Source organism: Pleurodeles waltl, chromosome 3_1, assembly GCF_031143425.1.
Source record: "Pleurodeles waltl isolate 20211129_DDA chromosome 3_1, aPleWal1.hap1.20221129, whole genome shotgun sequence".
Lineage (NCBI taxonomy): Eukaryota > Metazoa > Chordata > Amphibia > Caudata > Salamandridae > Pleurodeles > Pleurodeles waltl.
This window is the reverse complement of record NC_090440.1, coordinates 678,117,396-678,130,451: the sequence shown is the minus strand read 5'-3', so window position 1 is coordinate 678,130,451 and position 13,056 is coordinate 678,117,396.

Here is a 13,056-nt window from a genome sequence, read left to right as displayed (position 1 = left end):
CTGCTGTTCATCCTTCAAGATTCATAACATGAGTGCTACAGAATTGATGTTATACTAACCCCTGTAATTTTCTGTTACATAAGGCTGCGAGAACATGGCTGGAAGCGCTTCATAAGCAGATATAATTGTTTTTCTCCAGTTTTATATAGGGGGAACTCAAACCAAAGGTATTGGGACGCTTTACATGAGCACCAGTTCTATTACACAAGGTCACCTTCATGTTTTTTGTTTTTAGGAATAGTAAGTGTAGGAAAGTACCATCTTGCCTGGCATGTTACCCCCATATCTAAGTGCCTGTTGGGGTACTTCTGCAGGTGCTGCCTGCTTCTGTGAGGGCTCTCTGAGTTGCTGAGCGTCCCCTCTGTCTCCTCCTCCAAAAAGCGACATCCTGGTCCTTCCTGGTCCTCAGCAGCACCCAAAAACCTCTACCGCGACCCTTGCAGCTAGCAAGGCTTGTTTGCGGTCTTTCTGTGTGGGAACACCTCTGCAAGCTTCACCGCGAAGCAGGACATCTGTCTTCCAAAGGAGAAGTTCCTAGTCCTCTTCTTTCTTGCAGAACTCCAAGCTTCTTCCAACCGGTGGCAGCTTCCTTGCACCTTCAGCTGGAGTTTCCTGGGCTCTTGCCCCCCCCGGACAATGTCGCGACTATCAGACTTGGTCCCCTTGTCTTACAAATACTCAGGTCCAGAAATCAGTTGTCAGTGCACTGCTGGTGTTTGTTCTCCCTGCAGAATCCCCCTATCACGACTTCTGTGCTCTCTGGGGGTAGTAGGTGTACTTTACTCCTACTTTTCAGGGTCTTGGGGTGGGGTATTTTTCTAACCCTCACTGTTTTCTTACAGTCCCAGCGAGCCTCTACAAGCTCACATAGGTCTGGGGTCCATTCGTGGTTCGCATTCCACTTTTGGAGTATATGGTTTGTGTTGCCCCTATACCTAAGTGCTCCTATTGCAACCTATTGTACTACTACACTGTTTGCATTACTTTTCTTGCTCTTACTTACCTAATTTTGGTTTGTGTACATATAACTTGTGTATATAACTTACCTTCTTACTGAGGATACTCACTGAGATACTTTTGGCATATTGTCATAAAAATGAAGTACCTTTATTTTTAGTAACTCTGTGTATGTTACGACTCGGTCGTCCCATTTCCAGGGGGCGCTGTAAGGGGACTGTCAGAAGCCTGGGAATCACCTTGAACTCCTATCTAGAGTCCCTTGCTGACTCCTGTTTGTTTCTCTTTTCTCCATGGTACACTTGTGTAGGACTACATTTTCTTCTTGGGACTGCAAATCCCATAATGCACAGCTTGGTAGTCAGGAAAACCCGGATTCTGTTTCCCATTGTTTTCAATGGGAGAAGTCCAGTTGCTCCTTTTCACTGGATCCTCTCCTCCAGGACTTGCAAGTGTCCGAAACCACACACACCTGAAACCTCTCCTGTGCAGCCCAGCTTGGAACTGCTTATAAGCAGCCATTTCCTCAAGCTCCCCGTCGTGCATCGGACTTCAATTCCTTTGTGTTACAGACCCCTTGTCGGATGGTGTTCCAGTTTTGTTCCTGTTCTGTTCCAGCCTGATCCTGTTTCCTGTTTCTTGTTTCTCTGCCCTGCTCCTGATTGTTCCAGCCAGAGTCTGCTCCCTGCTTCTTAGCCTTGTACCTGTTTGTTTCTTCCAAAGCCTGCTCCCTGTTTCTCTGCCCTGCTCCTGCCTTGTTTCAGCCTGAACCTTCTCTCTGTTTCCCAGTCCTGTTTACTGCTCATTTCCTACTCCCTGTATTCCAGTCCTGTCCTTGCCTGTTCCAGCCAGAGCCTGTTCTCAGTTTCCCAGTCCTGTCTCTGTCTGTCCCAGACAGAAGTTTGCGCCCTGTTTTCAAGTCCTAGTCCCGCCTTTGCTTCAGCCTGAGCCTGTTCCTAGTTCTTGCCTCTGCCTCTTTGTTTGTTCCCTTCTGTTTCTGTTTCTTCTTGGTTCTTTGTGTCTGGTAAGTGTTCTATCAGTCTTCACCAGTGTATACGTGTCCTCCTGTGTACTGGGGTTGGCTCCTGGTTTCCAGGAGGCAATTCCAGCCCCCATCCTTGTCCAGTGTTATACGTTGTATTTCGTGCCTAACAGTGACAGTGTGCTATTGCTGTTTTCTCAGGAATCGCCACTGTGTTTCGAGCTGGACCCACAAGAGCGTGTCCTGTGTATGTAAGTACTATCCTTGTTTGTGCTCTAGGGTCCAGAGACAGAATCACTTCTGCTGCCTCCTTTCTATGGGGCTGGCAGGGTGACTATCTGTAAGAGCAAACTGCACAGAGGCATTGAGATTCCCTGTCACTGTGGGAGGTTCTGCGCCTTACTCTGTGTACAACCCCAGCGTGTTTGTCCACTGGTAATCTGTTTCCTGTTTGTTCGCACAAGGGTTGCTCTGCTTTTACTTTCCTGTTTCCTGTGCCTATCCATAGCTGTCCTTTCCGTGTATGCCTTTAGCTGCTCCTCTGCCCCAGTGTACTACCTCTTTAGGATATTCGGTGACCTCAAGGGGTGTCCTGATCAGACCCGCCCGAAACCGTGACAGAATGCACGACCCAAACATTTCAAGCTCCCCTGGCAGTAAAGGCACACACAAACCTAAAATGCTTTCCTATCATGTTAAGACACCCCTTTCTAAACCTAGACTTTCTCAGAAGACCTCTAAAAAAGGCCTTAGTTTAAAGGATAGACTTGTTAAAGAAAATCAAAGATTGCAAATGCAGTACTACATTGCGTGGCTTGCTGATTCCTCAATGTTCAGCTATTATAATATATGTGATTATGACCCCCAATCCCTGTCTGTAGAAGAATTACAAAGTAATAATGAGTTTTTGGAGGTTCTATTACCTCAAACAGGGGAGAATGTTCCTAACAGTGAAAGTGCTTTTGCTACTTCTGCACAAGACATTTACTCTCAAGAAAACCTGGTTAATTCCTTGCCTCATGCTAGTGCATCCCAGATTCACTTCCAGCACTCTGCCAAAACAAAGAACCCTGACACTGTTCAAGAAGCCACACTACCGATTCCCTTGTTTTCTGTTGAGTGCTTCAGCCCATCTAGGCCAGTTTCTCAGAATTCAAAGTGCAGTGCTGACTCTTATAAAGACCTATCAGTCCCTCAGAGTTTTCAAGTCAGCAGGCTAGACCCTGTATCTAAGGGATCAGTAAAAACTGTGGGATTCCTTAGTTCAACTCAAATGGCTTGTGCTCCTCCCAAATTGGATGAAAGTACATCAGTCTCAATTCCTAAGTGTTGTGCTGACTCGTGTAAAGATCTACCAGTCCCTCAGTGCTTTCAAGTGAGCAGGATAGAACCTGTATCAAAGGGATCAGTAAAGACTGTGGGATTCCTTAGTTCAATTCAAAAAGCTTGTGCTCTTCCCAAACTGGATGATAATATACCAGTCTCAATCCCTAAAAGCTCTGCTAAACCCTTTTCTATTCTGAGTGGGTTTGATAACAATATGGACATACACACACTAAAAGAGCAGTTTTGGCAGATTAAAAGGCAGATATCAGACTTCTATGATGAATATGTTGTAACATACACAAGAAATCTTGCACATGGGCTCTTTTCATCAATGCATATTTCACTGTTGGCAGAACCAGACATTCTGTTTATCTGTAAGGTAGAAGCAGTAACAGAGCAGCTGATGGAAACTACTGCAAGGCAATTTGAAAACCTGAAAAAAGAAAATGATCACCAGCTTTCGTTTAAAGAACAGTATGCTACCTCATGTGCCTCTCCAAAGACTGCTATAAAGCAGATTCTCCCAGCTATGAATGAATGTCAAGAGACTGCTCCAGTTATAAATATATCAGCCTCTTCTTCAGCCTCTCTCTCAGCTTGTAGTTTTCCAGAGAATATCCCTGTGCAGTTGACTGAATCTCTGACATCTCTGAGAGATTTGACACCTCTTGATTCAAAGGATAGATCAGAGTCTTCAGAAGGAAGTGTATCAGCCCCTCTATCAGAACAAATAAAGCCAAAGGAAGAAGAGAGTTCTGATGCAGACTCCAATAGCTGCACCTTAAGAAACCAAGATATGACTTTACTGGAGATTTATGGCAAGTTGTGCAACAGTGTTGAAGAATCTGAATCTAGTGATGACAGTGGTTCCGGCCTTGCCGTGAACAAACCTGCAGATAGTGCTGTTCAAATGGCGCACACACCACAATTTTCAGATTGTGGGGATACGCCTGCTCTTTCAAACAATATCATAGCATTTTCAGATAATGAAGAGACAGTTCCTGTTTCAAGTGAATTCATGGATTTTTCTGACTGTGAAGAAATACCCGCAGTTGCTAAGATTGTAATGGACTTCTCAGAAAGTTTAAAAATCTCTTCTGTGTCAAAGCAAACCGTGGAGATTTCAGAAAAGGAAGAAAGCCAGCAATCTGAAACTAAACAGCCTGTCATAAGAAATGGGCGCCTTCTCCTAGAACTGGACACAGTTGCAGCCTCAACCACTGATCCTGACCTGCTGATCCCTGCCAATGTGTATCCTGTTTTCAGCTCCACAATTAGTGAAGAACAGATCTCTGAGCTACCAGTATCTGATCTTGATGTAAAATCAACCACACCAACGTCACCTGCTGTGTCCCTGAAATTAAAGACTCCTGAAACCCAGCAATCTAAAACCGAAGCTCAAGTACTGAAAGATATAATATGTCCCACTAAAACTAAAGACTTGAATTTGAATCTTGTATTCGAAGATCTGATGATAAGTACTGTTCTTAGTGTTTTATTGCAAGAAACCATCATCAATTCAAAGGCTAAAGCTGAAGCTTTAGATAACAATGTAGAGGCGATTTCTGAAGAGACTCCAGTTCTATTTCAATTCAAAGAACAACCTTTCAGTGTTAACAGAGTTGAAGATCAACTACCTGTAGGAGAAACGCCTTGCAAAGAAACCATTTCTGATATCACGAACACACCACAGAACACTTGCAATGAAGAAATCCCAGTCTTGTCTGAAGATCACCCTAAAGAATTAGTTTGTGGAACTTCTACATTTTCAGATGTTAATCAAGTTTCTAAAGACTTAAAAACTCTTGTTGCTCCTGAATTTGATACTCCGAAGTCATCCAAGACGAAAGAAAATTCTGACTTTTTCATGTTTACTTTGAGAACACCAGTTACCCATGTTTCCCAAGTCTCTATGCTTTGCAAGCCTCAGACCACAATCAATGTAAATACTGCTGCAGAAACGGACAAATCCTGCTTGTCAGAAGGTGTTACAGACCTGACAGTTACTAATACACCAATCGGCTCCTCCAAAGTGGAAAGTATTGAACAGGAAACTAATGTCATAAAGATAACCGCCCATGATGCAATTCCAGATCTCCTTGCTCCTGAATCCACTTCACCAGAAACCAACTCCATGCACTCCTCCCGTATCACTCGAACAATAAAGAGGAAAGACATCGGAGCCCATATGGGTATTAGTACATGCTTTGCTCATTGGATGATTCACCTATGGCAGGACTGTAAACTTATCAACCAAGGTTGGTGTTGGATTTTCTTGCTGTGGCTTTTCCTCTTCAACTTTTTTCAGCCAAAGGATCGCCTTCTCTTCTTGAGCAGACTGGTGGGAGGGGGTATACTGTTACGACTCGGTCGTCCCATTTCCAGGGGGCGCTGTAAGGGGACTGTCAGAAGCCTGGGAATCACCTTGAACTCCTATCTAGAGTCCCTTGCTGACTCCTGTTTGTTTCTCTTTTCTCCATGGTACACTTGTGTAGGACTACATTTTCTTCTTGGGACTGCAAATCCCATAATGCACAGCTTGGTAGTCAGGAAAACCCGGATTCTGTTTCCCATTGTTTTCAATGGGAGAAGTCCAGTTGCTCCTTTTCACTGGATCCTCTCCTCCAGGACTTGCAAGTGTCCGAAACCACACACACCTGAAACCTCTCCTGTGCAGCCCAGCTTGGAACTGCTTATAAGCAGCCATTTCCTCAAGCTCCCCGTCGTGCATCGGACTTCAATTCCTTTGTGTTACAGACCCCTTGTCGGATGGTGTTCCAGTTTTGTTCCTGTTCTGTTCCAGCCTGATCCTGTTTCCTGTTTCTTGTTTCTCTGCCCTGCTCCTGATTGTTCCAGCCAGAGTCTGCTCCCTGCTTCTTAGCCTTGTACCTGTTTGTTTCTTCCAAAGCCTGCTCCCTGTTTCTCTGCCCTGCTCCTGCCTTGTTTCAGCCTGAACCTTCTCTCTGTTTCCCAGTCCTGTTTACTGCTCATTTCCTACTCCCTGTATTCCAGTCCTGTCCTTGCCTGTTCCAGCCAGAGCCTGTTCTCAGTTTCCCAGTCCTGTCTCTGTCTGTCCCAGACAGAAGTTTGCGCCCTGTTTTCAAGTCCTAGTCCCGCCTTTGCTTCAGCCTGAGCCTGTTCCTAGTTCTTGCCTCTGCCTCTTTGTTTGTTCCCTTCTGTTTCTGTTTCTTCTTGGTTCTTTGTGTCTGGTAAGTGTTCTATCAGTCTTCACCAGTGTATACGTGTCCTCCTGTGTACTGGGGTTGGCTCCTGGTTTCCAGGAGGCAATTCCAGCCCCCATCCTTGTCCAGTGTTATACGTTGTATTTCGTGCCTAACAGTGACAGTGTGCTATTGCTGTTTTCTCAGGAATCGCCACTGTGTTTCGAGCTGGACCCACAAGAGCGTGTCCTGTGTATGTAAGTACTATCCTTGTTTGTGCTCTAGGGTCCAGAGACAGAATCACTTCTGCTGCCTCCTTTCTATGGGGCTGGCAGGGTGACTATCTGTAAGAGCAAACTGCACAGAGGCATTGAGATTCCCTGTCACTGTGGGAGGTTCTGCGCCTTACTCTGTGTACAACCCCAGCGTGTTTGTCCACTGGTAATCTGTTTCCTGTTTGTTCGCACAAGGGTTGCTCTGCTTTTACTTTCCTGTTTCCTGTGCCTATCCATAGCTGTCCTTTCCGTGTATGCCTTTAGCTGCTCCTCTGCCCCAGTGTACTACCTCTTTAGGATATTCGGTGACCTCAAGGCGTGTCCCAACCAAAGTCCTGATCAGACCCGCCCGAAACCGTGACAGTGTATTGTGTTTTCTTAGGATATTGTGCATATGATATAAGTGGTATAGGAGGAGCTTTGCATGTCTCCTAGTTCAGCCTAAGCTGCTTTGCCATAGCTACCTTCTATCAGCCTAAGCTACTAGAAACACCTCTTCTGCACTAATAAGGGATAACTGGACATGGCACAAGGTGTAAATACCTCTGGTACCCACTACAAGCCAGGCCAGCCTCCTACATTGGTTGTGCAGCGGTGGGATAAGTACTTGTAACTACTTACCACTTTGTCATTGTGTACTTTTCATAAGAGAATCATATACAAAACAGGTCAGTGTATGTACACTTAACCAAAAAGTTTTGCTTTTCTTCTCTAAAACATTTTACAAAGTTCTGAAAAGTTTCTTAAAACATCTAAAAGTTAGAAAAAAAAAATTTCTCTGAGCTTTCTAAAGTTCTGCAACTTTTACTTTCTTCTCACTATCGCTAAACCTTTTGCTATCATGTTTTTGGTAGATTCAGCTCTTAAAACTGTCAATACAACTTATGACAATTTGAACTACACGAGCTTAAGGAGTCTCTGCTTAGATAGAGGTTTAGTGATAGGAAAGAACCCTAGAAAATAATTTCTGTTTAACATGCTTATTGTAAGTGATGAGTCCCAAGCAGGCCCATCAGATGAGAGGTTAATAGAAGCTCCCCAGTCTGACTCAGAGGAACACCTTGAGGAAGGTGGGGAGGGTTCTGAACAGGGTTTGCCCCCTAGCAGGACACCCAGTAATGTTGGTAGTAATGGAGGTTTCCATCACAGTAGGGCATCCTTTATTCCTAGAGGCCAAGTTACCAGGGTCCAGACAGTTAGGGACAGATCCCCATCTGTAGTTTCCAACTTGTCTTCTGTGTCAAAGAATTCCCAGCCCACCCACCCTGAGGATAACTTGTTAGAAAGGGAACTCAAAAAGTTGAGGGTTGAAGAGACCAGACTGAAGCTTAAACAGCGACAGTTGACCTTAGAAAGGGAATCCCTAGACATTGAGAAGGAAAGACAGAGGTTGGGGTTAGGACCCCATGGTGGCAGCAGCAGTATTCCTGATAGTAATCCTGTCAGAGAGAATGATTCCAGGAATCTGCACAAGATAGCCCCCCCCCTTACAAGGAGCGGAATGACATCAACAAGTGGTTTGCTGCACTTGAGAGGGCCTGTATGGTACAGGGGGTCCCTCAAAGGCAGTGGGTTGCTATTTTGTGGCTATCTTTCACTGGAAAAGGTAGGTATAGGCTCCTTACTGTTAGAGACAGTGAAGCTAATAATTTCACAGTTTTGAAGGATGCACTCTTGGATGGATTTGGCTTAACCACTGAACAATACAGGATTAAGTTCAGAGACACCAGAAAAGAGTCCTCTCAAGACTGGACAGATTTTGTGGACTGTTCAGTGAAGGCCTTGGAAGGGTGGTTACATGGCAGTAAGGTATCTGACTATGAAAGCCTGTATAATCTTATTCTGAGAGAGCTTATTCTGAATAACTGTGTGTCTGACTTGTTACACCAATACCTAGTGGACTCGGATCTGACCTCTCCCCAAGAATTGGGAAAGAGGGCAGACAAGTGGGTCAGAACAAGGGTGAACAGAAAAGTTCATAAAGGGGGTGACAAGGATGGCAAGAAGAAGGATGGTAAGTCTTCTGGCAAGAGGGGGAACAAAGGTAAAAATACTGAGTCTTCATCAGGCCCACAAAAACCCTCTGGTGGGGGTGGTGGGTCCAAATCCTCTTCCAATAATCAACCTAAAAAGCCTTGGTGTTATTTGTGTAAAGTCAAAGGCCATGGACAACTGATTCCAGTTGTCCAAAGAAAAACACCAAACCTCCCACTACCACAACTCCTGCTGCAAATTATAATGCCCCTAGTAATAGCAGTGGTGGTGGGAAACCTACAAATAGCCAATCCAAGGGTGTAGCTGGGCTCACTATTGGCAATGTAGTTGGGGTTGGTCTTGTTAGGGAAACCACAGAGGCTGTTTTAGTCTCTGAAGGTGCCATTGATTTGGCCACCTTGGTTGCTTGTCCCCTTAATATGGATAAGTACAAGCAACTTCCCCTAATAAATGGTGTTGAGGTTCAGGCCTACAGGGACACAGGTGCCAGTGTAACTCTGGTCATAGAGAAACTGGTCCACCCTGAACAACACCTACTTGGTCAGCAGTACCAAGTAACAGACGCTCATAACAACACTCTTAGCCACCCCATGGCTTTTGTGAATCTCAACTGGGGGGGGGTGGGTTACTGGTCCAAAGAAAGTTGTGGTTGCCTCAGATTTACCTGTAGACTGTCTACTAGGGAATGATTTAGAGACATCCGTTTGGGCAGAAGTGGAGTTGGAGGCTCATGCAGCAATGCTCGGCATTCCTGGGCATATTTTTGCTTTGACAAGGGCTCAGGCCAAAAAGCAAAAAGGACAGGGTAACTTGGATCCTGGAATAATGGACCAAGTGCTCCCTAAAGCTAGGGGTAGCAAGGGGCAATCCCTACCCACCATCCCTCCCTCTACAGATGATTCTCCTTCTGAGGAAGACAAATTTCCTCCCCGTGCAGAACCTTCACTAGATCAGCTGGCAGCAGACACTGCTGAGCTTTTGGGTGGAGGGGGGCCTGCCAGGGAAGAGCTGAGTGTGGCACAGCAGACCTGTCCCACATTAGAGGGTCTCAGATAGCAAGCTGTCAAGCAGCAAAATGGGGATGTCAGTGACTCACATAGAGTTTACTTCGAGGACAACCTCTTGTACACCGAGGCAAGGGACCCAAAACCTGGAGCAGCCAGGAGATTGGTCATTCCCCTGCTGTACAGAGAGTTCCTCCTAACTCTTGCACATGACATTCCTTTGGCTGGACATTTGGGCCAGATGAAAACATGGGAAAGGCTTGTCCCCCTGTTTCACTGGCCTAGGATGTCAGAGGACACTAAAGATTTTTGCAAATCTTGTGTGACCTGCCAAGCCAGTGGCAAAACTGGTGGCACTCCAAAGGCTCCCCTTATTCCACTACCTGTGGTTGGGGTGCCTTTTGAAAGAAAGGGTAGGGGTTGACAAAGTTGGCCCCCTTGACCCTCCTACTGCTTCAGGCAATAGGTTTATCTTGGTGGTTGTGGACCATGCCCCAAGATATCCTGAAGCAATTCCTCTAAGGACCACTACAGCCCCTACAGTGGCAAAGACCCTCCTGGGAATCTTTTCCAGGGTGGGCTTTCCTAATGAGGTTGTATAAGACAGGGGTAGCAACTTCATGTCTGCATACTTGAAAGCAATGTGGAAGGAATGTGGTGTTACCTACAAGTTCACCACTCCTTATCACCCACAGACTAATGGACTGGTAGAGAGGTTTAATAAAACTCTCAAAGGTATGATAATGGGACTCCCTGAAAAACTCAGGAGGAGATGGGATGTCCTGTTACCTTGCCTCCTTTTTGCTTACAGGGAGGTACCCCAGAAAGGAGTGGGCTTCAGCCCCTTTGAACTCCTCTTTGGACACCCTGTAAGAGGTCCACTCACTCTTGTGAAGGAGGGTTGGGAACAACCTTTAAAAGCTCCTAAACAGGACATAGTCCACTATATACTTGGCCTAAGATCCAGAATGGCTGAGTACATGAAAAAGGCCAGGCAATGGCAGGACCAGAAGGCTGTTCTGATCCAGTACCAACCAAGACAGAAGGTGTGGGTATTGGAGCCTGTGGCCCCAAGAGCACCCCTGGACAAATGGAGTGGACCCCATCTAATTGTTGAGAAAAAGGGTGAGGTTACCTATTTGGTAGACCTGGGCACTGTCAGAAGTCCCCTTAGGGTGATTCATGTCAACCGCCTAAAACCCTACTATGGCAGGGCTGATCTCACCCTGCTCATGGCAACAGATGAGGGACAGGAAGAAGAGAGTGTCCCTCTCCCTGATCTCTTTTCCACCACTGAAACAGATGCTTTAGTGGAGGGAGTAGTTTTGGCAGATTGTCTGACTGCAGAACAGAAAGACAACTGCATAAATCTCCTTGGACAATTTTTTGACCTCTTTTCAACTGTGCCAGGTACAACATCCTGGTGTGAACACACAATTGATACTGGTGACAGCCTGCCTGTCAAGAGTAAGATTTATTGGCAGCCTGACCATGTCAGGGACTGCACAAAACAAGAGGTACAGAAGATGTTGGATCTGGGAGTGATTGAACCTTCTGAAAGCCCATGGGCTAGCCTAGTGGTACTTGTACCAAAGCCTCACTCAAAAGATGGAAAAAGGAAGATGAGGTTTTGTGTAGACTACAGAGGTCTCAATCAGGTAACAAAAACTGATGCTCGCCCTATACCCAGGGCAGATGAGCTCATTGATACACTGGCATCTGCCAAGTATCTTAGCACCTTTGATTTGACTGCAGGGTATTGGCAGATCAAATTGGCTGAGGATGCTATACCAAAGACTGCATTTTCAACTATAGGAGGGCACTACCAATTTACAGTGATGCCTTTTGGTTTGAAAAATGCACCTGCCACTTTTCAGAGGTTGGTGAACACAGTCCTGCAAGGGTTGGAGGCTTTTAGTGCAGCATATCTAGATGATATTGCTGTCTTTAGCTCCACCTGGGATGAGCACCTGGTCCACCTTTGGAAAGTTTTGGAGGCCCTGCAAAAGGCAGGCCTCACTATCAAGGCCTCAAAGTGCCAGATAGGTCAGGGTAAGGTGGTTTATCTGGGACACCTGGTAGGCGGAGAACAGATTGCACCACTTCAGGGGAAAATCCAGACAATCATGGATTGGGTTCCCCCTACTACTCAGACCCAGGTGAGAGCCTTCTTATGCCTCACAGGGTATTACAGGAGATTCATTAAAAACTATGGCTCCATAGCAGACCCTTTTAATGATCTCACAAGTAAGAAAATGCCTAAAAAGGTATTATGGACAGCTAGCTGTCAGAAAGCTTTTGAGGAGCTCAAATAGGCCATGTGCTTTGCGCCTGTCCTAAAAAGCCCATGTTACTCCAAGAAATATATTGTTCAAACTGATGCATCTGAATTTGGGGTAGGGGCAGTCTTGTCACAACTGAATTCTGAGGGCCAGGATCAACCAGTTGCTTTTATCAGCAGAAGGTTAACCCCTAGAGAAAAGCATAGGTCTGCCATAGAGTGGGAGGCCCTTGCTGTGGTCTGAGCACTGAAAAAGTTGAGGCCATACTTGTTTGGCACGCACTTTATTGTTCAGACAGACCACAAACCTCTACTTTGGCTAAAACAAATGAAAGGTGAAAACCGTAAATTGTTGAGGTGGTCCATATCTCTACAGAGAATGGACTATACAGTGGAACATAGACCTGGGAGTACCCACTCCAATGCAGATGGACTCTCCAGATGTTTCCACTTAGACAATGAAGACTCATCAGGTCATGGCTAGTTTTATTGTCCTTCGTTTGGGGGGTGGTTGTGTAGGAAAGTACCATCTTGCCTGGCATGTTACCCCCATGTTGTTTTAGTCTATGTGTCACTGGGACCCTGCCAGGCAGGGCCCCAGTGCTCATAGGTATGTGCCCTGTATGTGTTCCCTGTGTGATACCTAACTGTCTCACTCAGGCTCTGCTAACCAGAACCTCAGTGGTTATGCTCTCTCTGCTTTCCAAATTTGTCACTAACAGGCTAGTGACTAAATTTACCAATTCACATTGGCATACTGGTACACCCATATAATTCCCTTGTATATGGTACTGAGGTACCCAGGGTATTGGGGTTCCAGGAGATCCCTATGGGCTGCAGCATTTCTTTTGCCACCCATAGGGAGCTCTGACAATTCTTACACATGCCTGCCACTGCAGCCTACGTGAAATAACGTCCACGTTATTTCACAGCCATTTACCACTGCACATAAGTAATTTATAAGTCACCTATATGTCTAACCTTCACCTGGTGAAGGTTGGGTGCAAAGTTACTTAGTGTGTGGGCACCCTGGCACTAGCCAAGGTGCCCCCACATCGTTTAGGGCAAATTCCCC